This window comes from Protopterus annectens, chromosome 12.part0, assembly GCF_019279795.1.
Source record: "Protopterus annectens isolate FY-2018-M chromosome 12.part0, PAN1.0, whole genome shotgun sequence".
NCBI classification, from domain to species: Eukaryota; Metazoa; Chordata; order Ceratodontiformes; family Protopteridae; genus Protopterus; species Protopterus annectens.
In genome coordinates this window covers 1,345,788,166-1,345,814,665 of record NC_056746.1, presented here as the reverse complement: position 1 = coordinate 1,345,814,665, position 26,500 = coordinate 1,345,788,166, and positions in this window count along the sequence as shown.

Here is a 26,500-nt window from a genome sequence, read left to right as displayed (position 1 = left end):
GTAGCTCATCTGGGCCTCCAGAGGTGAGAGCATCCCAGTACACTCCAGAAGTCAAAAAGGGATACTGTCCTTTGTCTGATAAAGGCTGGAGATCACTGGGTCCTTGGAGCAACAGGCCAGGAGTGAGCCTCAAAGTGTTTTGAGTAACACAGCACTCTTTCAACTCCTTCCTGTAGCACTAGTTGTCAAACAAACACCTGCTCTGGAGATATCAACTTGCACTACCATATTAATACCTGATGGCATGTCATGTACCTAACCAAATTTATCCTTGTTCTGGAATATGGTGTCCTTATGTAGCAAGTAAGCAGAGTTTTTCCCCTAGCAACCTTTAAAACCTGTCTGGACAAGCAGATGGGTAATCACAGATATTTCCCCAGAGGGATATGGCTATGCTTGCTGTTGATCTTCTCGGTTACTTCATAGGTTTATAGTTTCCTATGAACCTGTAAGTCTATCAGCCTTCTTCAGAGACTGAGTCCTCTTTGTGGAAGTCCAGATGAGAGGAAATCTGCAGAGATGGGTCTGAACAGAGCTTAACAAGTTCACTCTAAGGAAGTGGCCTTTGCTGAGGGGCAAACTTGATCTGGCACATGTAGGTAGCCCATAGAGAACGTGCAGATGGGGGGGGGGGATTTTAGAGGTGTCCGGCTTGTTAGCTTTGGTGTCCTCCAGCTGGCCAAAAGAAGGTGCCTGAGTATAGCAACCTTGTAGTAGCAGTTTTTCTGTCCTTCTGAATGTCGTTAGGTTGTACTCCATTGGACATCCCATGGGTGGAAGTCCGGATGAAAGTGGATCTATCATCTGGAGCTGAGGGGAGTTCCACTCAATTGACCATGGTCAGATGGTGTCTCCACTGGGAAGTCTTGATGGCAGACATGTTTTATCATGGTTAGGTAGCCAAATTTGAGAACGGAGGTTTGGAGGGACATTTGGCTTATCCATGAATGTAGGAGTGAAGGGCATGGTCATTCTTTCCCACAAGTAGTAGATCTCTGGTGTTTGTAAAACATTTTAAGTCTCCCAGAACCCATAATTTGAAAACAGTCTGAAAGTCCTTATGAAAGAAGATCTGTTTATCTGTGACTGTGGAAAGTTCCATGATTTTACATGAGGTGATAAATTCATCCCTTTGATCCACTTAGGTGCACATGTGATCCAACACAACTAAGTAGCTTCCCTTGAATAATGGAAGGCTGGTGATTTTGTAGTTACTGCATACACTATGTGCGCATATTTGATGTCTGGTATGCTGCTGTATGCTTATCAAGTCCATCAATATTCTTCCCATGGCCTTGCCTATGAGTCTAGTTAGACTTATGGGTCTAATTTCCTGGGTCTATTGATGGTCTCCATTTATGCAGAGGAATGACTGTTGTCCTCCACTCCACAGAGACAAAGCCAGTCTAGAGGTTTGGCTAAATAAGGATCATAATAGAGACATCCTGGGATATTGTCAGGGCCCATCAAAGCCATGTCTTTAGCTTTAGAGACCACAGTGGTGAGAGATTCTTTTGTGATAACTGGTAGAGGAATGGTGGAGGGCATTTCTTGGGGGTAACCAGAGGTGATGTGGAGGTTAAATTTGAGCTACATTTATTGGCCAGATTTGCTATATCTTCTGGCTGGATATAGGTGATGCTATCTACAAATAACTCTACACATTGTTGGGTGTTGCCATTAACACTGTGGACATAACTGAAAAATGCCTTATAGTTATCCTTAGCTTGGGAGGCTATTTTTCCCTCAAAATTTGTTTCTGATGACTTGACTATTCCCCAGATTTCCTTGTTTAGAATAATGGGGGAGTTTTTGCTCTGTTGTGCACATTATCTCTTACGTCTAGACAGGATTTTCTTTATTTATTTATACCAGGGTCCGCCATGATGGCTTGTTTTGGCAGTTTATTCTAAGTTTATTTCAGTCTGGTGCTGACATTTCTATGCAGTTGTTTATATGGACGTACAGGGCTGTTGTGTATGCTTCTGTATAGGCATCTCTGTTTTGTGAGTTTGGGTCTGCTTGGAAATTAGCTATGCCATCACTTAATAGGAACTAGTTTGCTTTAGAAAAGTTCTTAAATGTTTTAGGCTAGGTGGGGCTCACTGTAGATTAGGCAAGCTCACAGACATGGGAGAGTATGGATATTACTTCAAAAGAGCTTTTGTTGAAAAATGTAAAAAAAAAATCAATGTAAATTTTTTTAAACACCTTTATCACTTGTGACACAGGCAAATTTACATTTATATAACAGCAATCAAACTGTATTAACAAGTTCATGTTTCAAACATTATACTTCACATTTATTGCTATATATCATATAACCTAAGCAACAATACATAAATTATTCAGTTCCTGCCATTTCTTTAAACAAGAAACATTTATTAAACCATCACTTATAATGTAGGCATGGCAATCATACATTTATACAAATGAAAACAGTCCACACCAACACAATCCTAGTTGCAAGTATTTTACATCACAGATGTAAACATTATACATCACTTATAATTTACCCAATCATTTTTAGCCAAACATCACATAGTTCATTTAAGTCCTGCCTTCTTTTAAATCTCATTCCTCCCCTGTATGTATTGTTTGTCCAATTCCCATTTTTTTCCTATGTAGTTTGCTCCTATCAATTTCTGAAGATCTCAGTTCCAGTAGTTTTATCTCTGCAACTGGAAAGACCCCAAAAGTATCTTACCAAGAGGATCAAAGGGCTCAAAAAGATGCCATATGCTGCCCGGTTAAAGAAACTCCAGCTCTACTCAGTGGCATACCACCTGCTCAGAGGCAATCTGTGCCTGACGTATAAAGCCATGTCCAACCCGGAATTAATGGACATGCTGCACCTCAGAAAATCCAAATCCGATCGAGCTACGCGCTCGAGAGACTTGAACCTCAGCACTGAAATAAATAGGACATGCTAGAGGGACAGATTCATAACCCAGAGGATCCCTTCACTCTGGAATAAAATCCCAGTCCAGGTTAGGCAGAGTCCCTCATTGACTCTCTTCAAGAGGAATCTTGATAAGTGGATGGGAGATCATAGGTTTACCCCAGGTATCACTTCTGTGTCACTGTTAGACAGAGGCACAGTATACTAACCTCGAAAAAGGGCATAGCAAAATTAATTTAAATGGGTGGCGAAAGCCAAACATACTCTGGCTAGGCTTATAAATGCCCGAGGGCAGATAGCCTAGTATGAACCTATGAACCTATGAACCTTGTAACCTTACTCTTATCCTCTGACTGCTGGCTCTTCACTTTCCTCTGATGTTATGAACAAACTTTTATCTGTTTAACAAGTTCTGGATGCTTCTGTTACTAGTAACTGTTCTTACATCTATGAGTGTCCCTTTGGATCAGGAGTTTTTATTTTGTCATCATCCTTCCCGATCTTACATGTTAAGATGGCCTAGTCCATTTCAGGTAATCTAAGCCTGTCATTATCACTACCTTTAAAGATGGCCCAGTCCATTTCAAGTAATTTAAGCCCGTCATTATCACTACCTTTAAAGATGGCCCCGTCCATTTCAGGTAATCTAAGCCCGTCATGCTGGTCTATCTTGATTGTAATGACACAGCTGATTACTACTAATAATGTTAAGAATGTTAATGTTAGGTACTAATAATGTTAATCAGCTGTGTCATTACAATCAGGATAGACCAGCATTTTAATCAAACAGGTAACTTTTATTTTGTGCAAAATGGCAGCTCAGTTGACATTATGTTAGCACTTCAGTCATTATGAACTCACTGCCTGGGGCTCTGGAAACAATACATTATGGGCTACATGAATTCTTAAAATAGTTATGCTACATAATATTCCACAACTATACAATGTGAAAACAACTCTCCTACATTTCATTTCACAATAACTACAGACTTTAGTAGTTTTATTTACCTTTCTTCACCTCCCTGCCTAAGGAAAGAGAAACATCTCTTTGCTATTGCAAAGCATGTATGAGTGCATGGATGATGCATGCAGCCAGTCAACATTTGGAACTGATCCTATTTTGTTGTAGAATTATATCCAGTCAGTGAGAGGATTGGTATGATGGTTAAGGTATTCACCTCCTAAACACAAGGCACGGGGATTGATTCTTACCTTTAGAAGGCTATATAAATAAAGTAACCCACACATTTTTTGAGACGGTCTGTGTAGGGCATCTGTTTGAGGCCGGTAATCCTCTTTGTGAGGTATTTCTGCAGCCTTTCCAGTTATTGTAGATGTCTTTTGAGGTACATACCAAAAGGGGCGCTGCATTCTATAATTGGTCTAATGAGTGATGAGTAGAGGGAACAATGACCTCTTTTTTTCTGGATGAGAAACCTTTTATGATGAGGTGTGCCATGTAAAAGGATTGCCTGACTACTGTAGCAATGTGATTATCAAAGGAGAGACTACTGTCCCAAGGTCTCTTATCACACTTTTGGTGTTCAGTAGACTACTGCCTATGCGGTAGTTCATGGGTACAGAGTTTTTACCAAAAGGGATGACAATGCACTTTTTGGCATTGAACTTGAGGCCATGGCTTTGACACCAGGCATCTGTCTCAGTGAGGCCCTTTTTTAGGATGTCCACATCGTTAGGGGTTTCGATTATGGCTCCTAGTTTGCAGTCATCTGCAAACTTCATTAGCCAAAGACCTTCTGTGTTAGCCTGTATTTCAGAGAAGTAGATACCAAACAGGAGAGGACCCAGGACTGAACCCTGTGGTATTCCATTTGTCACTGGTCTGTAGTCGGATTTGGAGTCTGCTACTTTCACAGTGTGGGTTTTGTCAGTGAGCCAGTTGGCAACCTGTCTTGTGACATAGGGATTTATACCTAGTTTAGTGAATTTATCTATAATTCCAGAGTGGGGGGTGGTGCCAAAAGCCTTGGCAAGATCTAGATAGGCTGTGTTAAACATCTTACCCTCATCTACAACTTTGGTGACCACTTCAAAGAAGTCTGTCAGGTTTAGGAGATATGATCTGCCTTTTACACACCCGAACTGGGTGGGCTCCAGAGTTTGGAGATTACCAATGTCATTGTTTATAAGTTCCATGATGATACATTCTATAGCCTTGCAGACCAGGCTCATCAGGCTAATGGGGCTATAGTTCCTGGGGTCTGTGGTGGCTCCCCCTTTGTGGAGTGGGATAACCATTGCTGTGCCCCATTCAGTGAGCACAAAGCCTGAGGTAAGGCTATGATTAAACATGATACTTAGGTGGGGTGCCAGTTTGTTCTGTAGTTTATGTAGAATGCAGCCTGGGATGTTGTCAAGTTCCATAGATGTGGTGTTTTTGGCTTTGGAGAGTGTGGTTTTTACCTGTGTAGCTGTGATTACAGGAACTTTGCATTCTTCCGGTATAGAGATGGGCCCTTTAGGGGGTGGGAGGGGGATAAAGTTAGCACTGAACCTATCTGCCAGGATGATGGCAATATCAGTTGGTTCTGTATATTTAGTGCCATTGTGCTGTAACTGAGAACAGATCTGAGTGTTGCCATTGAGATTCTTGACATAGCTATAGAATGCTTTGTGGTTGTCTTTAGAATTAGTGGCGATTTTCTTTTCATAACTAGCTTTGGAGGATTTTATGAGGGATCTCAGCTTCTTACTAAAGCTGACCAGGGAGTTCCTCCAATCATGGGATTTTACTCTTTTTTTGCAACAGTTTCTTTCTTCTGTTGTAGAGTTTGTTTATGGCAGGGGACCACCCGATTGGATTCCTTTTTTTGGAGGATAGCATCTTGGTTTTGTTAGGGATTGCATGATCCATGCACTTGTGTAAGTGCTTATAAAGTGAATTTGTGTAGGATTCAGCAGTCGTTCCTCTATTGTCTGTCTGCATGGGTGTCGTGAAGTTTGCCACTTCTGTCTTAAGAAGCGTGAAGTTGGCTTTGGAGAAATGTTTTACAGTGGTTTCTCTAATGAGGGGTGAAGTCAGGATGTGGATGTCTAGGGTGATTAGCTTGTGGTCAGATCTGACCAACAAGGAACTGACCTCTGGTGTGTAACACCGGTTGCCCACGTTGGTAATGACCAGGTGTAGGATACTGATGCCCCTGGTGGGGGTGTGGATAAGCTGATTCAAGGTGTTGGAATTTATGAATTCCAGAAAACATTAAGAAAAAGAGATGGTACATGAGTAGTTTTCCCAGTTAATGGTGAGGTAGTTGAAATCTCCCATTATTAGGGTGTTAGGTTGTATCCTAATATTCTCCAGTGTATCAAGAAATGAGGAGTGGGAATCCTGGAACTTGGTGGGGGATCTGTAGCAAGCTACAGTTTGGATTGCAGTCTTGCCCAGAGTTAGTTGCACTTGGATAATCTCGGATGCATTATGCTGAGCAACTAGCCTGGAGGTTTGGATATCCTTAATGAATATGGACACACCTTCGCCTTTAGTGTTTCGGTCCAGGTTAGTTGGCCAAAAGGTGTGGTATGAATTATAGCTTAGTAATACAGGAGTGCTCTCTGTAGCCTTGAACCAGGTCTCTGTTACTGCACAGATGTTGATGTTCTCCATTTTAAGGAGTGCCTCGAGTGAGTACATTTTGAGGTTTAGACTTCTAGTATTGAGTAGCATTACCCTCAGATTTTGCTTGCTTGTAGCTGTTATAGTGATGAATTTGTCAGTTGAACCTTATCTAAAAAAGGCACTATAGGGGTGGCAAGAGCCTTAGCCAGTATCCGGAATCCCAAGGGCGACAGGTGCAGGCCATCTCTAGCAAAGCATTGTGGTCTGTCAATCATGTCGTCCCAGGCAGACAGATACTGGATCCCCTTAGAATGACACCAGAAGCTTAGCCAATTGTTGAACTCAATCATTTTACCCTTGTACTGTGGTATCATTCTGGGTGATGGCAGGATGCTACTCAGGGCTAGGGTCATACCTGCCTGGGCTACAAGATCAGACAGCTCCTCCATGTCTCTTTTCATGTCCAGGGAGGTACGTCTCAGGTCATTCACACCAACATGGACAATGACAGAGTCATATTTGTACTTGTTGTGGAGTGACCTGAGTGCATGCGTTATGTGGTGGATCCTGGCACCTAACAGGCAGCTGCCAGTAACTTTCTCCTTGTTTAGCCTGGTGAGTGGAACATCAGTGTGACTGACTATAGAGTCACCTATGACTAGAGTGTTGGGTACATTGTTATGCCTTATCGCTGTGGTTGAGTGGCACAATGAGTTTGTGGTCTATGTGTCATTTGGGTTGTGTTGGGGGGGGGGTTGCTTGTGTTTCTGCTTTGGAAGCCCCTGTTGCTTGGGCAGATTTTTATTGAGAGCTTCCGCGAATGTAGGTCTGTGTTTTGTGTTTCTATTTGTGTGTTTTGGTGGTGTAAGTTTTGAGGGACTATGTGATGAGTGTGGTGTGGTGCAAGTGTTTACCTTTTCCTCTTGACTGTCTAGTGCAGTCTTGGGTGAAGAGAGCTTTGCTTCCAGTTTGGCTATATAAGTGCATCTCTCACAGTTTGTAGTGTTGGGTGGTAGGAGGAGAGGGTTGTCTGTGTACATGATGCAATTGCTGCATTGCTCCAAGATGCCCAGATTCATCAGGTAGACGGGAGAAAACACGGGGAGCTGACCCTTAGACATGCCTTGGTAGGTGTTTATTTATTAAGTACTAAAAACTGTTTTCCTCTAGACAAGTGAGGAAAGTTAAGTGCTGTAGTAATTTGTAGCTTATTTAGTGCTTACAATGATTTCTGAACAAGTGATGAGCTCAAAGAAACAGATTTGTTTGCTAAAACCAAAACTGGCTTGTTCTAAGGGAAAATTCGAACAGCAGACTTCATGGCACCGGGTCTGTTCCTAGTAAGATCTGGGAATTTCTGGCGAATCACTGAGGACTGAAGTTACTAAAAAATGACGTGCATTTGACTTTCAGGCTGCATATCCTGTAGAAAATGCATGTTAAGACTAACCATGTTATTCTAGCAACTTTCTAACTTTATCAGAGCAATAATTACAATTTGTCCCTATTTTTGAACCTTTGCCTCTCCCTCCATTATTTTAGGATTTGTCCAGATTTCTTGTGCTAAAAAGCTGAGTGGTATGTGTGTACTACATTACATCATATGACATGTTGGTTCTCCATGAGAGAAATTTGATTGCAGGGTATGAACCACACTCTACAGAACGCTGTAATGCAAATATGCAAAGGTAGTAAATAAAGCTATACAGGTATATTTCAAAAGATCTGAACAGCAAAGTATAGAAAAAGCTCTGAAAATAGGAATCACAAATGATATATCAGAAAGTTCTTGTAAAATGTACAGTAGTTGGGCAAATTACACGAAGGAGAAAAAATAAACATCCTTGCTTAGGATAGAATGTTAAAGAATTTAGTTTACAATTCATAAGATATCCAGAATTATACATTTAAACTGAGTCAAATGTAATATACAGAAGGTTCAAATTACAACACACTATTAAAGAACATTATTTTGTAAACAGATTCAAAAGATACCTTATACATTTATATGCTACTACAATCCTTATCATAGTACCTGATTTTATCATTGTATAATATTACAAAAATGTAGTCACTTGTTATTTTTTGAAACATGGTTACATTTTCCTAAACTACTTCTAAAGTTTAAAAATAAATAAATAAACAAATAAATTACTGTTGTTTACTTCAACTCACATATCTACCAAAAAAACACTATTCACCATTATCTCTGCAAAGAACACTATACCAGAACAAGTAAACACACAAAATTACTGTTTTTTTCACAGATGATGAGCTGAAATACATGGCTAAAAAAAGCTCTTCAAGAACTAGGTACAGTATACAGAATAAAAGCTGACTTCACATCATATAACCAGTAGACATATAGCCTCTAATTTCTTTCTGCCATATCCCTATGCTGCCTCAATCTCCTTTAACCTTTAAGTCTCACAGAAGTCCAAACCGCAGCAATGATATAAGAAAATATCAAAACATGCAGTAAACTATGGCATTAAACAACAACCCCCCATTAATATTCAAAAATGTGCACACTGATTGGTCAGCGTGCATGTTGTAAATCAGAGTTATAGTAATGGAAAAAGTTCCGGTCGCCCGGAATTTTTCCATTACTATAACTTTTTTTTACAGCAATGGAGAATGCAAGATCTCCATTGCTTCACACTGTCTCACTATGTTAAACGAGTTTAACATAGTGAGACAGCTTTAAAAAAAGCAACGGAGATTCTCTGTTGCTTTTTTTAAAGCTGTCTCGCTATGTTAAATGAGTTTAACATAGCGAGACAGTTTGTAAAAAGCAACAGAGATCTTGCTTTCTCTGTTGCTTTTTTTCAAAACTGTCTTGCTATGTTAAATGGGTTTAACATAGCGAGACAGCTTTAAAAAAAGCAACAGAGATTCTCCGTTGCTTTTTTTAAACCTGTCTCGCTATGTTAAACCCATTTAACACAGCGAAACAGATTGTAAAAAGCAACGGAGATCTTCCTTTCTCCGTTGCTTTTGCCCACAGCTCTGATGTACTGCATCGGCATTCGCATGCGCAGTACATCAGAACTGCCGCAGAATACCAGACAGCTGTGGAAGGGGAGCAAGGAGGCATTATACAATGCCATTATTTAAGAAAAGTGATTATTTTTTTCCTTAAATAATGTCATTGTATAATGGCAATAACCCATTTCTGGGTGTGGGTAATGCTGGATTTACCCACGGTTGGCTTTGTTTGGCCACTCGGATTTCGCCTTCATGACCAAACCACACCAACCGTGGGTAAATCCAGCATTACCCACACCCAGGCGTGGGTTATTGCTATAATAGAACACACCACTGCCTAGCACTAAGAAAAATATACTAGTTAGAACTATGACATCACCTAGTTCTTTGTCAGCTAACTGCAATACACTGTCGCATTCATCATGTTGATCACTGATACAGTAGCCTTAACTATACAGGTTATATCCTGCCAAGGATGTAACAGTCAGCCAGCTTCCAAAGTTTCAGGGCACCCTCCAGATGACCAAGCTGTCAGTCAGCTCAAGCTGAGCTGACTGAAAGGAGGACAAGTTTAGGTACCAACCCATTCAGAGCTTTACTGTTGCTGAAGATTATGTTCCTCTGAGGCATTTGAGGATCAGTGTTTGACTTGTGCTGTTCCTTTGCTGGGCAGATAAGCTCCCTTTGGGGAAAAACTTCCATTTAATAATTGAGCTTATTACTGCTACTATTCTGTTTAAGAAAAGTTATTTTAAAACTTGGAGTTTGTGTATTAAGGGACTGTCACAAACTTGTACTGTACTTTTAAATGAGAGCCTTCACTTTTCCTGTCAGTTTAAAAGTTGTTTAAAGTAACTGAAAACAATTTTTTTTCTTTGGAGAAATTGTGTTTATTTTACTTTGTGTGGCTGACAAAGTGATTTAAACTGCTTTTAACTGTATTTGTTTAAGATAAAAGTTACTTTTAAAGATTTTTTCATATTTACCAACATTTGCTGCTTGCTTTCCTTTGGAAAGAAGCATAATTTTTGACTTGACCATGGAACAATCTGTCAGTCCCATGGTCAGGCCTTCTTCCAGCTACAAAATGAAAAAGTTTAGGGTTTTCTGGCAAATCACTGAGAACTGAAATCACTAAAGAATAACATATATTTGACTTTCAGACTACATATCCTGGTAGTTTGTGTTAAAACTGTTTACATTTGCTTGCATTTAAGCCTCATGTTTGCTCATAGCTGTGCACATGCAACAGGAGTTAGTGGTGCCCTGTGTAGATGCAAATGCCTAGATACAACTCTTTCCCCAGAGAACAGTCAGTGGGTCCCTCCCAGACTTCCCTTCTGCACTGCATGAAACTCAGCTGAGCTCTGAGCAGCTTTGCCACATTTTTTTAACCTGTAATCCTCAGTAGAATAAGTCCCCTTGCTAACCCTAGAGCAAAATCAGAGCTAACTTGACCACCCCCTAACAGTACTTACAGTTTAACCCACTACAATAGACATTCAGTTTCCCAACATTTCTCCAACCAACCTGATTGACATAGGCATCCTTAAGCAATTTAATACTTGCCGCATGTATACTGACAACCATTTGCTCCTACAGTAAGCAAATAACATATGTGACAGATGTAACCACACCATGAAACTGGAATCAATCCTCTCATATAACAATAAACAAGACAGGAAACTGGTTGTCAGCACATGTACCTCTCCTCTCACATAGGATAAAGTCACAACACATAAACCCACATACACAGAGGTACTCACTAAGAGCCTATAACAAAAGACAAGAGACTTCCCAAGTGCAAACAACACACACACATACTAGAGCACAACCAAAACCTACTACACCTCACCAGGCTGGACAAGGAGAAGGTCACAGTCAGCTGCCTGTCAGGTGCCAGGATCCATCAAATTACACACACACTCAAGTCACTCAGCAACAGTTACATTATGACTCTGTCATAGTAAATGTTGGGGTTGATGACTTGAGATGTACCTCCCTGGACTATATGAAGGAAGAGATAACTGAACTCTCAGGTTATATGTCCCGGGCAGGTATGTCCCTAGTCCTAAGCAGCATTCTACCTTCATCCAGATTGATGCCACAATATAAATAAAAAATGATTGACTTCAACAATTGGCTTAGCTTCTGGTGTCAGTCCATAGGGATCCAGTATCTGTCAGCCTGGGAAGACATGGCTGACAGACCACTCTGTTTTGCCAGAGGTGGTCTTCACCTGTCTCCTCTAGGCTTTCGAGTACTGACAAAGATGCTTGCCTCCCCATGGTGCCTTTTTTTAGGCAATACCAAAACAACAAAACTTCCAACATAAAAAAATAAATAAATCCACTATAGACAGACTCAAGGTTATGTTGCTTAATGCCAGGAGTCTAAACAGGAAACTGCACTCTCTGGTAGCTCTCCTCACTTTGGAAGATGCCGACATCTTTGCAGTCACTGAAACTTGGTTCAAAGCTGCAGACAGCACCTCAGCCGTGCAAGGTTACAATGCCTACCACACATTCAGACCTCAAAATGAGTATGAAAGAACCAAAGTTGGGTATATCCATCTTCATTAAATCTTAAATACATCTCAAGACTGGGTAAACAGTATGATTATCTTGAGCTACTCCAGGTCCAAACAGCTATAGGTCAAACACTCGACCACATCATCGTTAGCTACAGGCCCCCCACCATGAACCAGGAGAAGCACACTGCCCGCCTGGACCTGCTTGAGTCACTCATTTTACAACCAAACACCTTGGCCGTGGGAGATTTCAAGTCTCCTTCTATCAAGGGGGCAGCAGACAGAAGTACAAGCTCAGTCACCCTAAGGCTCCCGGATCTTGTTAATACAAATGATCTGGAACAGTTAGTCTGCACTCCCACAAGGGGCTCAAATGTTCTGGACTTAGTCCTCACCAATATGGGGGGAGCACTGCACGCCCCCCTATGCAATCCCCTCCCTAGTAAGGTCAGACAATACATTGGCCTCATTCGAAGCAACAATCAGATTTGACACCTTTACAGGAACAATAAAAATGAGAACTTTTTCCATAACAAACTAGAACCTAGTAAGCTGTGGTTGGAAAGTTTCAAACCCCCTGATAACACAGCCAACAATGACTCCTATGCAGAGGAGTACACAAACACCATGTACAACCACTTAAAATACTGTATTGACTCTGTTGCACCTGACAGGATGAAAACCAAGTTCTCCCATAAAACAAGCCACCCTGGTGGACCTCAAGTATAAACAGGTTATGTAACAAGAGGATGAGACTGTTATCTAAGAACAACAGGGAACATAGCATGGAAAGAATACCCTCAACAGCTTTAAAAAGCAAATAAGGTATCTGGTAAAGTCCTCTAAAGCTAGTTATGATCCTAAATTAGCTTCCCTGTCTAAAGACAATCATAAGGCATTCTTTAGCCACATCTGAAATCTAAAAGGGAATGCCCAGCTATGTGCCAAACCTATGGTGGGTGGTACTTCTTACATAGTCCCTAAAAAAATTGCCAACCTGTTAGCTGATAGATTTGGTGCAAACTTTACCCCCCCTGTCCCCACCAGCCTTACCCCAAAGCATACCTGACACCTGTCTTCTCCTCAGTATCTCCAATGAGCAGGTCATATCCGCACTTTCTACGGTTAGAAATACAGCCTTTATGGGGCCAGATATCATCCCAGACTGCTTGCTAAACAATCAAAAACATGACCTAGATGATCCACCTGGCACTGTCTTTAACCATAGCCTGAGCACTTGTGTTGCTCCAGCAGAGTGGACAACAATAACTCTAATCCCCTTGCACAAAGGGGTTCCATCAAACCGACCTTGTTAACTATAGACCCACAAGTCTAACCAGCCATATCTGTAAGGCCACAGAAAAAACACAATGGACCTTATCAACAAGAACATAGGCAACCTTCAAACTCTGGACCAAACCCAGTTTGGCTTTGTTAAGGGTAGAACATGCTTACTAAAGCTGGTTAACTTCTTCAAGAATGTCACCAAAGCCCTGGATGAAGGCAAAGCAGTACATACCACCTATCTTGACTTAGCCAAGGTCTTTGACACAATCCTTCACTCAGGTATCATTGAGAAACTCTCCCACCTGGGGATTAACCCATATGTCACTAGATGGGTAGCCAGCTGGTTCTGTGACAGACCCCATACTGTCAAAGTTGGGGATTCCACCTCCATCAGTAGAACAGCTACCAGTGGGGTACCACAGGGTGCTGTGCTAGGCTGTCTACTGTTTGGAATCTATTTCTCAGAAGTCCAGGCAAAAGTGGATGTCCTGTGGCTTACCACATTCTCAGATAACTACAAACTGGAAGCAGTCATTGAGTCCCCTAAAGATATTAGCATATTACAGGAGCGGCTAACACAGACAAATGATTGGTGCCAAAGCCACGGTCTACAACTAAATGCAAAAAAGTACATTGTTGTTCCCTTTGACAAACAGGTACTGCCTGAAAATTATAATATAGGCAACACCCCCCCTAAGCTTGAACCCGGTGGTGTATGATTTGAGAACACAAGTTGATAGCAGTCTAAACTTCAATTACCATGTGTCCACAGTGGTAAGGAAAGCCTTTTACTTTGCACACCTCATGAAGAAGGGCATTGCATCCAAGACCAAAGATGTTATAATGACTCTGTACTCCACCCTCATCAGACCATTAATAGAGTGCAATGCTATGTACCTCACCAGACACCGGCAGCAGCTGGAGAGATCACAGAAGTTCCTGACCAGGAGAATTCAAGGACTCCAAAACATGACCTACATGTAAAGACTAAAAGCTCTGTCACTGTACTTTGTCTCCTACAGGCTGCTGACAGGTGACCTGTGCCTGGCCTACAGAGCAGTCTCAGACCTGCCCTAACGGAAATGCTGCACATCTACAAATCAAATGGGACAAGAGTCACTCGCTCCAGGGATCTGAACCTAGCCTGTGACTTAAAACATGTTAGACAGACAGACATATCTCACAGAGACTGCCACTACTCTGGAATAAACTCCCAATTCACATTAAGCAGAACTCCTCAATGACCCTATTTAAGTGCAACCTGGACAACTGGATGGGAGACTATAAATTCACTCCTGGGGTGGCATCTATGTCCCTCATGGACAGGAGGAGCCTGTGCTGATAATAGATTCACTCTGCAAATAATCAAACCTTCCAACAATGGTCATTTAGGGAACCAGCTAAGAATGATCAGTTAGGGAACATGAGTATTACATGATTAGGTTTGTAAAGGTCATAGGGCAATAAGCCTACTAACCTCTTATAAACATATCAACCTATCAACCGATGTTAAACAAACAGCCTTTGCCATCACAACAGGCTTGCAATTTGTCTTAGTTGCAGGTGCATGACTCTGCTGTGATCATTAGTTGTATCACAGACCACTCTTTTTTTATCCCAGATCCCTCTGGTATAGTACCTACATCCACTATGAACTGGGGTTATCCACATCCTCTGCGGCTGTTGGAGTCCCCTCAGTGGCAAAGGAAATACACTCTTTTCAGTCCTGCAAAGTGAACGGGGAAGGCTTCCCTGTTTTGTCAGAATGCTGTGTCCATCCCTTCAGAAGCTGCTGTTGCCATTAATAACATTGTTGGAGCCCTGTTTCCTTTCAAAAAGAAACAGGAAACTAAACATGTATCTGCTTCTCCCCAAATTTCCTTATAGATAGGAGTAGTTTATGGGTCTGGCTCATGGTTTAATTCAGGCTGTTGATCCTTCTTGTAAAGTAGTTTTTGGTAAATAAAAGAAGAAAACCTCCTTTCCTAAAGAGAGTCAAGATTCCAAATCTGGACAGGAGGATGAAGGGACAAATACAAGATTTTCTCCCCAGAATTTTGATTCAGACTGAAAGGAGAGCTCAGTTTCTGACTTTCCCTGTAGGGGATCTCTTTCTCTGAGACTATTTCTAGAATGTGCCAGTGTTTTAGTGAGACAATTGAGGTTTCTCAGTCCCTAAGAAAATAATATGAACTATTACAGAAGAAATTTCCAGAACCTACACCCATTCCACCACTTCTGTCAGCTTTGCCCATTCCACCACTTCTGTCAGCTTTGGAAGATATGTGTGTGTGTGTGTGTGTGTGTGTGTGTGTGTGTGTGTGTGTGTGTGTGTGTGTGTGTGTGTGTGTATATGTGTGTGTGTGTGTGGGGGGGGCACTGCCTAGATTTTCCTGACGGTCAGCCAGCTGTCCTGTAAATGGCAGATAGTATGTATAAAGTTCCTCAGTCTTTTAAGTTTTTATACGTTCTTCCCAAACCTGATTCAGCAGCTACAGCTTTAGTTAATCCTTTGCTGCTCTGCTAAATACTTACTTAATTATAATCCTACTATTTCTGGTAAGGATGGGAAGATTGTTGATAAATATGGGAAAAAGTGTATGCTTCTACAACTTTGATTTTCTGAATTCTAAACTGTCAAGCTCATATGTTAAGGTTTGTCCTGACTAATTGTGAAACTATGAGGAATGTTTTATCTGCAGTTTCATCTTGCAAGGAAAAATCTGCTTTAAATAATTTAATTTCTTATTTTGTTCAAGTCAATCCTCATTGTAAACAGTGAGTGTATGACTGCTGATACATCTTCAAGGTTTATGGCCACTGGTAGGGTTTTGAGGACATCTGCATGGCTGTGTTCTCAGAACCTCCCAGATGATGTTAAAAATGAGGTTTTTAAATTCTGTTTTGGATTAAAATTTAGTTTTTTGAGCCCTCCACTTCAGAGGTGATGAAAAAGTGTGATGAGGGGGTAAACTGATATAGGGAATCTCTAAGATTTTTCACCCCTTTTTTATTCGATAACAGATAGTTTTAGACAAATGTATTCTGAAGATCATTCAGCAAGGTTACAAATGGGAATGGGAGGAAATTCCTCCTTTCCGCGGGCATTTTGTCATTCTCCACACCAGCTTTGTTTGTTTCTTCCTGTTCTTCATCACATGCCATCCCAGGATATGACAGAACCAGTTCTCCCTACCGAGGTTGAAACAAGTTTTTTTTTTCTGCCAAAGAAAGAAATTGTTTGGAGACCAGTTCTGGATCTTTTTTTTCTCCCTTTTTTGTGATACTGCCCAAATTCAAAATGATGCCACTTCACAACATATCAGCCCTTTTTCCTCATTCAAGTTTCCTGGTAACACTAGATTTGAAAGATGCTTATTATCACATTGTTATTCATCCAGAGTTCAGGTGTTTCTTCAAGTTTTGTATGTCTGGATCATTATCAGTTCTCTGCCTTACCCTTTGGACTATCTACTGCACCAAGGGTGTTCACAAAGTGTCTAGCTGCAGTTATAACTCATTGCAGGCTACAGGGTGTCCACATTTTTTTTATATTTAGAATACTTGCTTGTCTTTGCAGACTCTTTTTCAATGTGTCAGAAATCTTTCTCTTGAGTGACATATCTGTTACACAAGCTGTGATTCCAAGAGAACATTCAAAAGTATTTTGTGACTCCTTCTCACAGGATTGTGTTTCTGGGATGTCATCTAGAAGCTAAATTTTTCTTCCACAGGAAAAAAAACACATACCTCTACCTAGATCTAGTTCTAGGAAATTCCACTCAGATGTCAGTCACTATGAGGGAATACCTCAGGATTTTGGATCTCATGGATTCTATGCTTATAATGATTCTCCTGGCTAGATGCCACACGAGAAAGATCCAGTGGTATCTGAAGTGTCTTTGGACCCCTTTTCTTTTCAGATCACAGTGCTGGGGCTAGTCAGAAGAGAAATGACTTTGATGCCTGATATCCCTAAACCCCTTCACTCTCCCCATTGCAACCAGTGAGTCACCAGAGATTCCAGCCAGTGAGCCACCAGAGATTCCAACTAGTGAGTCACCAGAGATTACAACCAGTGAGCCACCAGAGATTCCAACAAGTGAGTCACCAGAGATTCCAATCAGTGAGCCACCAGAGATTCCAACCAGTGAGTCACCAGAGATTCCAACCAGTGAGTCACCAGAGATTCCAACCAGTGAGTCACCAGAGATTCCAACCAGTGGGTCACCAGAGATGCCTTCAACTTTGCATGGGGAGCAGTTTCTCAAGGGATAATAGTGCAAGGTGTGTGGGCCACCAAAGACAGACACAAGTACATAAATATAAAAGAGATGCTTGCATGATCAAGGCATGGAACTCTCTAAAGCATCTTTGATCAGTGGGACCTCTTCAAGGTGCTACAGATAATTCCACAATCATGTGTCACATCAACAAGTAATGGGAACATAGGTCATTCCCCCCTGCAGACCAGCCATGTTAGCCTGAGATATAGCTTCACAGTACAATCTCACTCTACAAGCATCTTACATTCCATCACAGCAAAACTGCGTGGCACACAAGCTAAGCAGGACAAGGGCAGACCCCCTCAAATGGAAACTAGATCAGGGGTCTTCTTTGATCGATTTGTTGGTGGTTCCTGAAGTAGATCTCTTTGCCATCCTTCCAAACAATCAGCTGGAAAAATTCTGTTCCAGGACTCCATGCAAGAAGGCCTAGAAGACAGATGCTTGTTCTTTTCCTTGGACAGGAATGCTCCTGTATGCTTTTCCACCCTTTCTACTAAGATCTAGGGTACTTCTGAAGATTCAGAAGAAATCCCCTAAGATCAATTTGGTGAATCCCTTCTGGCCCAAGCAACCATGGTTTTCCCTTCTTTTGGAAATAGCTAAGGGAAACTGCCATAAGCGTCCTCACAGACTGTATCCACTCACACTATAACAGGGATATTTGATAATACCTGACATCAAACAACTTCAATCGACTGCTGGGATCATAGGGTCTTAATTTCTTTTATGCACCTGTTTACTCAGGGCATACAGCAGGTACTAATGGAGGCAAGAAAGCCGCTACTCGAACATCGTATATTAGCAAATGGAAAAGGCGTCCTCGTTGGTACCAACCTCATAACCAGTACTCATTCAGGCCTAGCTGTTCTCTGGTTTTACAATATTTGCATGCGTTGCTATAGTATGGCCCTTCTTTCTCCTCTATCAAGGTTTATATATTGGCCATTTCAGCATGTCTCCCCATGGATTCTCCTTGTTTAATGCATTCTCATGTCAAAATGTTTTTGAAAGGGGTTTTGTATAGCAGGCCTCCAAGAAAATTGGTGGTCCCTCCTTGGGATCTTAGTTTTCTGTTAGAGAAGCTAACACATGGCTCCATTTGAAGCAGCTACACTGGCTGACATGAGGTTCTTAGCATTGTAAACTCTTTTAGTAAACACACATGGCTCCATTTGAAGCAGCTACACTGGCCGACATGAGGTTCTTTGTATTGTAAACACTTTTAGTAAACACACATGGCTCCATTTGAAGCAGCTACACTGGCCGACACGAGGTTCTTAGTATTGTAAACACTTTTAGTAAACACATATGGCTCCATTTGAAGCAGCTACACTGGCCGACACGAGGTTCTTAGTATTGTAAACACTTTTAGTAAACACACATGGCTCCATTTGAAGCAGCTACACTGGCTGACACGAGGTTCTTAGTATTGTAAACACTTTTAGTAAACTCTTAGTAAACACTTTTACTGATACCTTTGACTTCTGCAAGAAAAGCGTCAGAACTACAACCCCTTATGGTGAGTCAATCCTATCTCATTTGTCACAGAGACATGTTTTTTTTTTTTGAGAACTAATCCTTTTCTTTAGTCCTAAAGTGGTATCTGAGTTTACTGTAAGTCAAGCTATGCCTCTCATTGTTTGCTTTTCTGAAGTAAAAAAATTAGGGAGAAGGGATACTCCGTACCTTGGATGTCCACAGACAACTTTGGTGCTGTCTTGACAGAACTAAATCTTCCAGATCTTCAAATCAATTGTTTATTTTTTGTGAAGATGAGAAGACAGGACAACCTGTGTCAAAAATGACTATTTCAAAATGGCTGTCTGGGAGTATTAACTTTTTTATACTCACCACAACAAAACTATTTCAGGCAGTGTCAAGGCCCACTTTACCAGGGCATTGGCTTCATCTATGGCTTTTTGGAAAGGGTTGGATTCTAGAAGTATTTTAGAAGCTGCTACTTGGTCCTCTGTACATACTTTTACAAAGCACTATAAGCATGATTCCTTCACTAGGTCTAGATCAGGCCTTGCCAGGACCATTCTTCAGGGGCTCCTGTACTGTTTATCCTCCACCTCCGAAATGTAGGAACTAGGATAATCTACCCATATAGCTAAGGCTACTGCAGCAGTGATCGATATGATGACCATAGTACAGTTGCTTAAGTAAACTTACCAGAACATTCAGCGTTTAAATAATCACTGCTACAGCAGCCACTCCCTTCCAACACCCACCTTGTGTTTTTTTTGGTGTGCTGTTTATGCCAGGGTGTGGCCATTTTGTTATTATTATTATTCCTAGCACTGTCCTTTCAGGGGTCCGCCTCCCTCTCTCTGTTGACAGGAAAGTTCTGAAGGGCTTGACACCCAAACTTGTCTTTTAGTCAGTTCAACTCAAGCTGCTTGACAGTTTGGGTGCATGGAAGGTGCCCTGAATCCTTGGGATATGACCTGCCATTATATCTTTGGCAAGATATAACCCCTACTTCTGCAATAATCATTTGGACATCTGCTGTTATGGTAAGTTTACTTGCTATAAGCCAGAAAATTGCCCAGCCTTCAACAAGTTAATACAACACTACTCCCGAATAGAATTTTATGATCTAGTGAAAAATCACTAATCACTATAACTAAACCATCTAATACTGCAGGTAACTCTCTATATTCAAATAGTGTAGCTGAACTATGGAACCACATCCCACTATCACTAAAACCCACAAAGAGTGTAAACTCATTTAATCCACAACTGAAACTTCACCTGTCATGTCAATGGATCTTCTCAGGTACATCTCCAGGATACATGCTGTTGTTATCTTCAGCATTCTGTATCATCAAACCATTTCTCTTCATTCAGAATCCTATACTCCACATCCACTCTTCACCAGTACCTCAAGAGTTTTACTAACATCTCTCAGCTATATACATAGTTGATACCGCTCTCCCCTCACCTCTGTTTTTCATATAAACCTTATAACAGCCATATATAATTATTCCTGTAGCTGCTTAATATTTTACCTCTTTACCTCAATATCAACATTTTTCTGCACAATCAAGTTCCTTCCTTCACTTCCATCTCTTTGAATTTCTAAACACTATTCACATCATCTGTTATCCGTCTGACAAAACCACTAATATACCTATTGAAATGCCCAGTATTCAGCATTTACTAATGCACACGTCTTTTGTACTGTAAGCATTTTCTTTACTTCATATGATTGCAATATAATTAGCAAGTGCATGTGTAACTGTTAATGCCTGTTACTTAATGTATGTTCATGCAATTACTGAATGTTTCTTTAAATACAAAATGGTGTTAATGGCAAGGAGTTTCTGAATAAATTCAGTAAACAAAGGCAAAATAAAAAATGAAATAAAAATGTTACCTCATGAATATCATTGACAGATATCCATACATTTATGAAAAGGCCTTGCTCACATATTTATTTACATTAGAAGAGGAAACTGTACTACGTATGTCACTGAAGTACATTTAAACTTTTAGAAACAGCAAAAGACTCCTCAAAACACAAGTAAAATGAAGCAAGCTGCAGTAACGAAGCTCTTTGTTAGCTGTAAAACCATAATGAGAATGTTTATATAATAAGATAAATGCTTACACATTGTTACATTTAAAACAAAGGTAGTAGAACAGAGTGGTGCCTTGCTGAAACTGAATGTGTTTTTCAAGGCCACTGTGTCCAGGTAAGATGTAACACTGCAGTAATAACACTGTACCTCTAAGATGCACATGGTAGTTTCCAGCATTACTATATATTTTATGACACACCAGTGGCAGGCAATTGTTTAAACAATAACACACTTACTGAAAGTACATAGTACAAAGCCCATAACTGTACATGGTTAAAGGTTAAGTAATTTAATAATCTCAGGGCAATTGTCTGCAAGCCTGTTTAGAGTCATTGAAGTATTCTTCTCCTACTAGTAAATAACTTGGAAAATATATAGTAAAATATTGTAAAATGTGAACAGGAAATACAATACAAGGTGAAGAAAAAAAACAAATAATTATCCTCAACCTATTTTGTGATACAAACCTGTTATAGAATGAATGATTGTTTGTCCTCAGATGCATTTAATAAACTAAAACAAATGGACCCTGAGAAATGAAAACAAATTGTGAACACCAACTGAGCAGTTTTATATCACTGAGTGCTAAGAAGACATGGGCAGACTAACGAGTACATGGTTGAAAACACCGAAAAGAGCTAATATTCATGTCACAGACGTCTTCTGTTTAAAAAAAGAAATGGTGATGTGCCACTGCGTGCTGCATTTCTGCAGTATGGATAATGCATGCATGTGTGTGTGTGTGTGTGTGTGTGTGTGTGTGTGTGTGTGTGTGTGTGTGTGTGTGTGTGTGTGTTTATTTGTGTGCATGCACATATGAGAGTGTATGCATGTTACAGAATGTGTGTGTGCGTGTGTGTGTGTGTGTGTGTGTGTGTGTGTGTGTGCATGTATGTGCGTGTGTGTGTGTGTGTGTGTGTGTGTGTGTGTGTGTGTGTGTGTGTGTGTGCGTGTGTGCGTGTGTGTGAGCTTATGTATATGCGTGCACGCTCGTGTGTGTCTAGGTTTGCATGTGCATTTTAATTTGTCTGTGTGTGCATGTTTGCATGTGTGTTTTCATTTATGATAGAGTATTAGCTATGTAGCAGCTTTCTTCAGTAATATTAGTTATGTAGTGGCTTTCTTCAGTAATATTAGCTATGTATCGGCTTTTTTCAGTAATATTAGCTATGTAGCGGCTTTCTTTGTTAATATTAGCTATGTCGTGGCTTTCTTCGGTAATATGAGCACATCCTGATATTTCCTTTTCAGGATGCTTTATATATTTTATAGCTGTAACCATGCATAAAACTGTAGCATCACTTACAGTACTGCAATTATTGATAAATGATAGCCCTGGTTGCTTGCAGTTATGTGCTGTCTTTGTAAACAGTGCTTCAACAGATAATATTTTTGTTCCCAAAGTCATTTTAAGCAAGAAAATGATTTGCTGCAATCTTAAGTTCTAGAAGTATCTCTAAGTGTGCTCCTGATGATTTAAGGTATTATTTACTTCCTCTGAATTACTGCAGAGAAAAGTCACAAAGTGCTGGTATAGCTAAAAATAAACTAAAATAAGACTAGAAATGCATGCAGTCCAAGACGGTATCTAAAATCATTACATTCATTTCCAAAAAAACATTATTCTAGACGTCTCACAAATGTATTGCACTTCAGTAAACACTATCATTAATGCAACTGCCAAAATAATAACAGTTTGAAGTACATAGTGTTGCCAACCATTAATCCAATATCTCCTTAAAACTGAATTTCATTTTCAAGTCGAATATATAGTAATGTACTTATGTTGTTTTTAAGATGGATTGCTAATATGAATCCCTTTTCTAAAGGCAGTCTGCAGGATATATTATTTCATTTCTGTAACAAAACTGTACACCCTGAAATGGCCACTGTGAATTTCAATAGCATTGTATTCAAATATTTCACCATATGAACTGTACCCAAGTCCCAGACAGGAGAATTCTACATAGTACCACTTTCAAAGCTATTCAGTTTAGAATTGTGAAAGTTCAGCATAGGATGTTGTTCCTGAACAGCCCAATAAAGTCAAGCTAGTAATTTTTAGTATTGCATAGTCAGGAAATAATATCTAATATATATTTTGTTCTGAAACCTGTGTGATATTTTGACTTGTTTTCCTCTTATATGGGAAATTTTTCAGCCTAAACTTATGGCCATAAGACTATTATTTTAAGCTGAGTTATTTCACACAATAGATAAACTATCCACTAATAAATTGCAGATTAGCCCATAAAAACAGTGAACCAGATCGTGTCTCCAGCTAGTGGACTACGACCTTGTTGGCCTAAATGTCCTAGTAAAGACTTAAGAAAAGTAAAATGTCAGTGGGTATTCAGAAACCAAACATCATGAACACTTATGTGCCCTTAAGGATTCATTCGCATATTACCTATTGGCCTCCTTTAAAGGTGATTTTGAGTATTACTAAGTGAAGACTCTGGTTTGACACATTATTTTTGCAGTTTTTTATTCTCATGTAGCTTTTCTGTGTGACTGTCTTACTTATTTTATTCCTTATTCTAAAACATGTGTACTCAGAAGCTTTCAAACATAGTAAACTGGTTATTGTTGTGGTATGAAATGCAGAGATGCTACAGGTAGGCACCTCTTACATACAAATAATATAGCACATGTTGATTAAGTAATATACGTAAATATAATAACCAGTAAAGGGATCCTAATCTCATCACAGTGCTGTGACATTTGCTCTACCTTTTGCCATTTAAGTATTACTATGTGTGTGTCATTTTGGCCTTGACAGACATTTTTGTTAGTTTAGAACAACACACGACTTTGATGAAGAAGTCTGCGGGTTCTATTCCTACACAAAGTAGATCAATTGCTGACACTACAGTGCAGCATAAGAGTCGTGCTGCACTGCTGAGTGTACCATCCTTCAGATAAGACATTAAACAGAAAAGAGGTTGGCATAATGGTCAAGGTGTTTGCCTTACAGACACAAGGTACAGGGTTTGATTCTCACATGGGGTAATTGGCTAGGCTTAAAATAGCCCACAAGGGCAGTTAGCCTAGTACTACTCTATGAGCTGAGAACTCATCTACTTGAGTTGGGGGTAGCTCAGGTGTATGTAAAAGATCCCACTGCACCTACTGAAAAGAGTAAGGGTCTTTTAATTAATACAACAAAAAGAAAATCAAGGATTATTTATAATATTGCATATTTACAAAACGCACATATTTACAGGGACATATCTAAACATTCCTCTATCCCGTCATCATTATTATTATTTCATAAATGACACCCCACTCCTTCAACAACCATAATCTACTTTTTTCACTATATCAGCCAAAATCCATTTTCCATTAAACAAAATTTCATTCCGTCTTTCATTCCTAATAACCCATATTACATAATATGCTTTCTTGTTTTTATAATATCCATACATAATCATATTCATATTCATATCTATATTGTTTATGTCATTAAAGTGCTCACACGATTTTCCTTCACACTGCTTTTTCCAAAGTTTAATCACTCTTTTATATTTCAGAAAAACATGCTGTCTTCCTTTCCACAAAATAGAAATACACATTCAACTTTCTTCTTATATACAATATTTCCCTTTACCAGTAACTTATTTATTACCAGTGTTCTTAGGAAATCCTGACACTCTACAATAATACTACACAACTTTTTTCTTACTTTTATGGCTTTTATCACGTCTTCTTATAGATTTTGCCATGGATTTACATAATAATATTGTTTAATTATATTACTGTAATGTTGTGTGACTCTGAGCAAGTCACTTAACCAGACAACGCTCCTGGGCTACATCTGAAAAAATGCGACGGAGATCAGTGCTAAACCCCAGAAAACGAAATACAAATAAATAAGTATTTTGCCACATCCTTCTATTTTCTCTATATCACCAATTTTCATTTTCCATATTAGCATTTTTCCGTGATAATTTTTAATTTATTCATGTATATATTTATCTCTTTTTTCTTATTCTCATCTCCCACATTCTTGTACTTATATTTAATTATGTTCAACATCAATTTCTCTTTCTGTTCCGTTACCTACTTTAATACTCTATAAAAGTTTAAAGAAGCAGAATAAACAACTGATTTCATAACCGAATCCCTCTTCATCTTCATTCATACACAATGCAGCTCTTTTCACTGGGTTTAATCTTGAGCCCAATTTGAAACAAAACACTAATTATACAATATCTTTTTTATATTTTTCTGGGATCATATAAATATTCAACATATTGCTATTTTTCCTCTTAAAATAGAATTCACCAGATAAACCTTTTTCTTGAATGCTAATCTATACGTCCTCCACAGAAGATACATTTATTTCAGTTCTTTTATCAAACCCTCCCATTACCTAATAACAACATCATATTTCCCATATTTTATCCCTAATAAAGATACTTCATTCACTGAAAAATACACCCCTCCAATTTTCACAATATCACCAAGATGCGTTCTTTTATCTTTATTCAGGATTATTCCCACTTCTTTTAAACATCCATTCAGAAAGCTAACACTTTTCTCATTCATATTTTATTCTTAACCACCACTAAAACATCATCTGCATATGTCAAAGCTACTGGTATCATCCCTTCTGTTTGCATCATGTATCCAGCATCTTTCATTCTAGAAGCTTCTTCACTCACTCACATTCATTTCTAATGCAAACAATATCCCACTTTTGGAACATCCTAGTCTTATACCACAAGTCATATACATTTCTTTTCTCAGCCACTCATTACTAACCCTCTCATTCTGTTATCTTGATATGTTGACATGCAGACTCTCCTAATTCTATTACCTATTCCATACTTTTCCATAACTTCCCAGAAAGCATTGTGTCTTACTACATCAAATGCCTTACTAATATCACATACCATAAGTTTCACATCTTCCCTTTTACTTATAATATCACCCACAATTTCTTGAATCAGCAGTAATAATCAGAGCCGGACCAAGGACAACTGGGACCCTAGGCAGGGTGATAAATTGGGGCCCCCCGGAGCAGCCCCACCTATTGCAACCCCTTAACCCCATGGCAACTAACCTCCCCGCATACCCCACCCCACCCTGCAGCAATCCCATCTCCAGCCATTCCAGTATTACACTACTTGGATATTTCTCTCCAGCTACCATAAACACTGTTCAAACCTGTCAGTGTGCATACTGTTTTCTTATTTACTCCTACAATGATTACAAGCACAAACACTAACAGCCATTTCCTAAACAAACAATACAGTCTGACAGTGAAGCAGACAGTATGAGCAGTAACTTACTATGCCTTATAAACTTGCATTCTTTGAAATGGAATAAAACCCC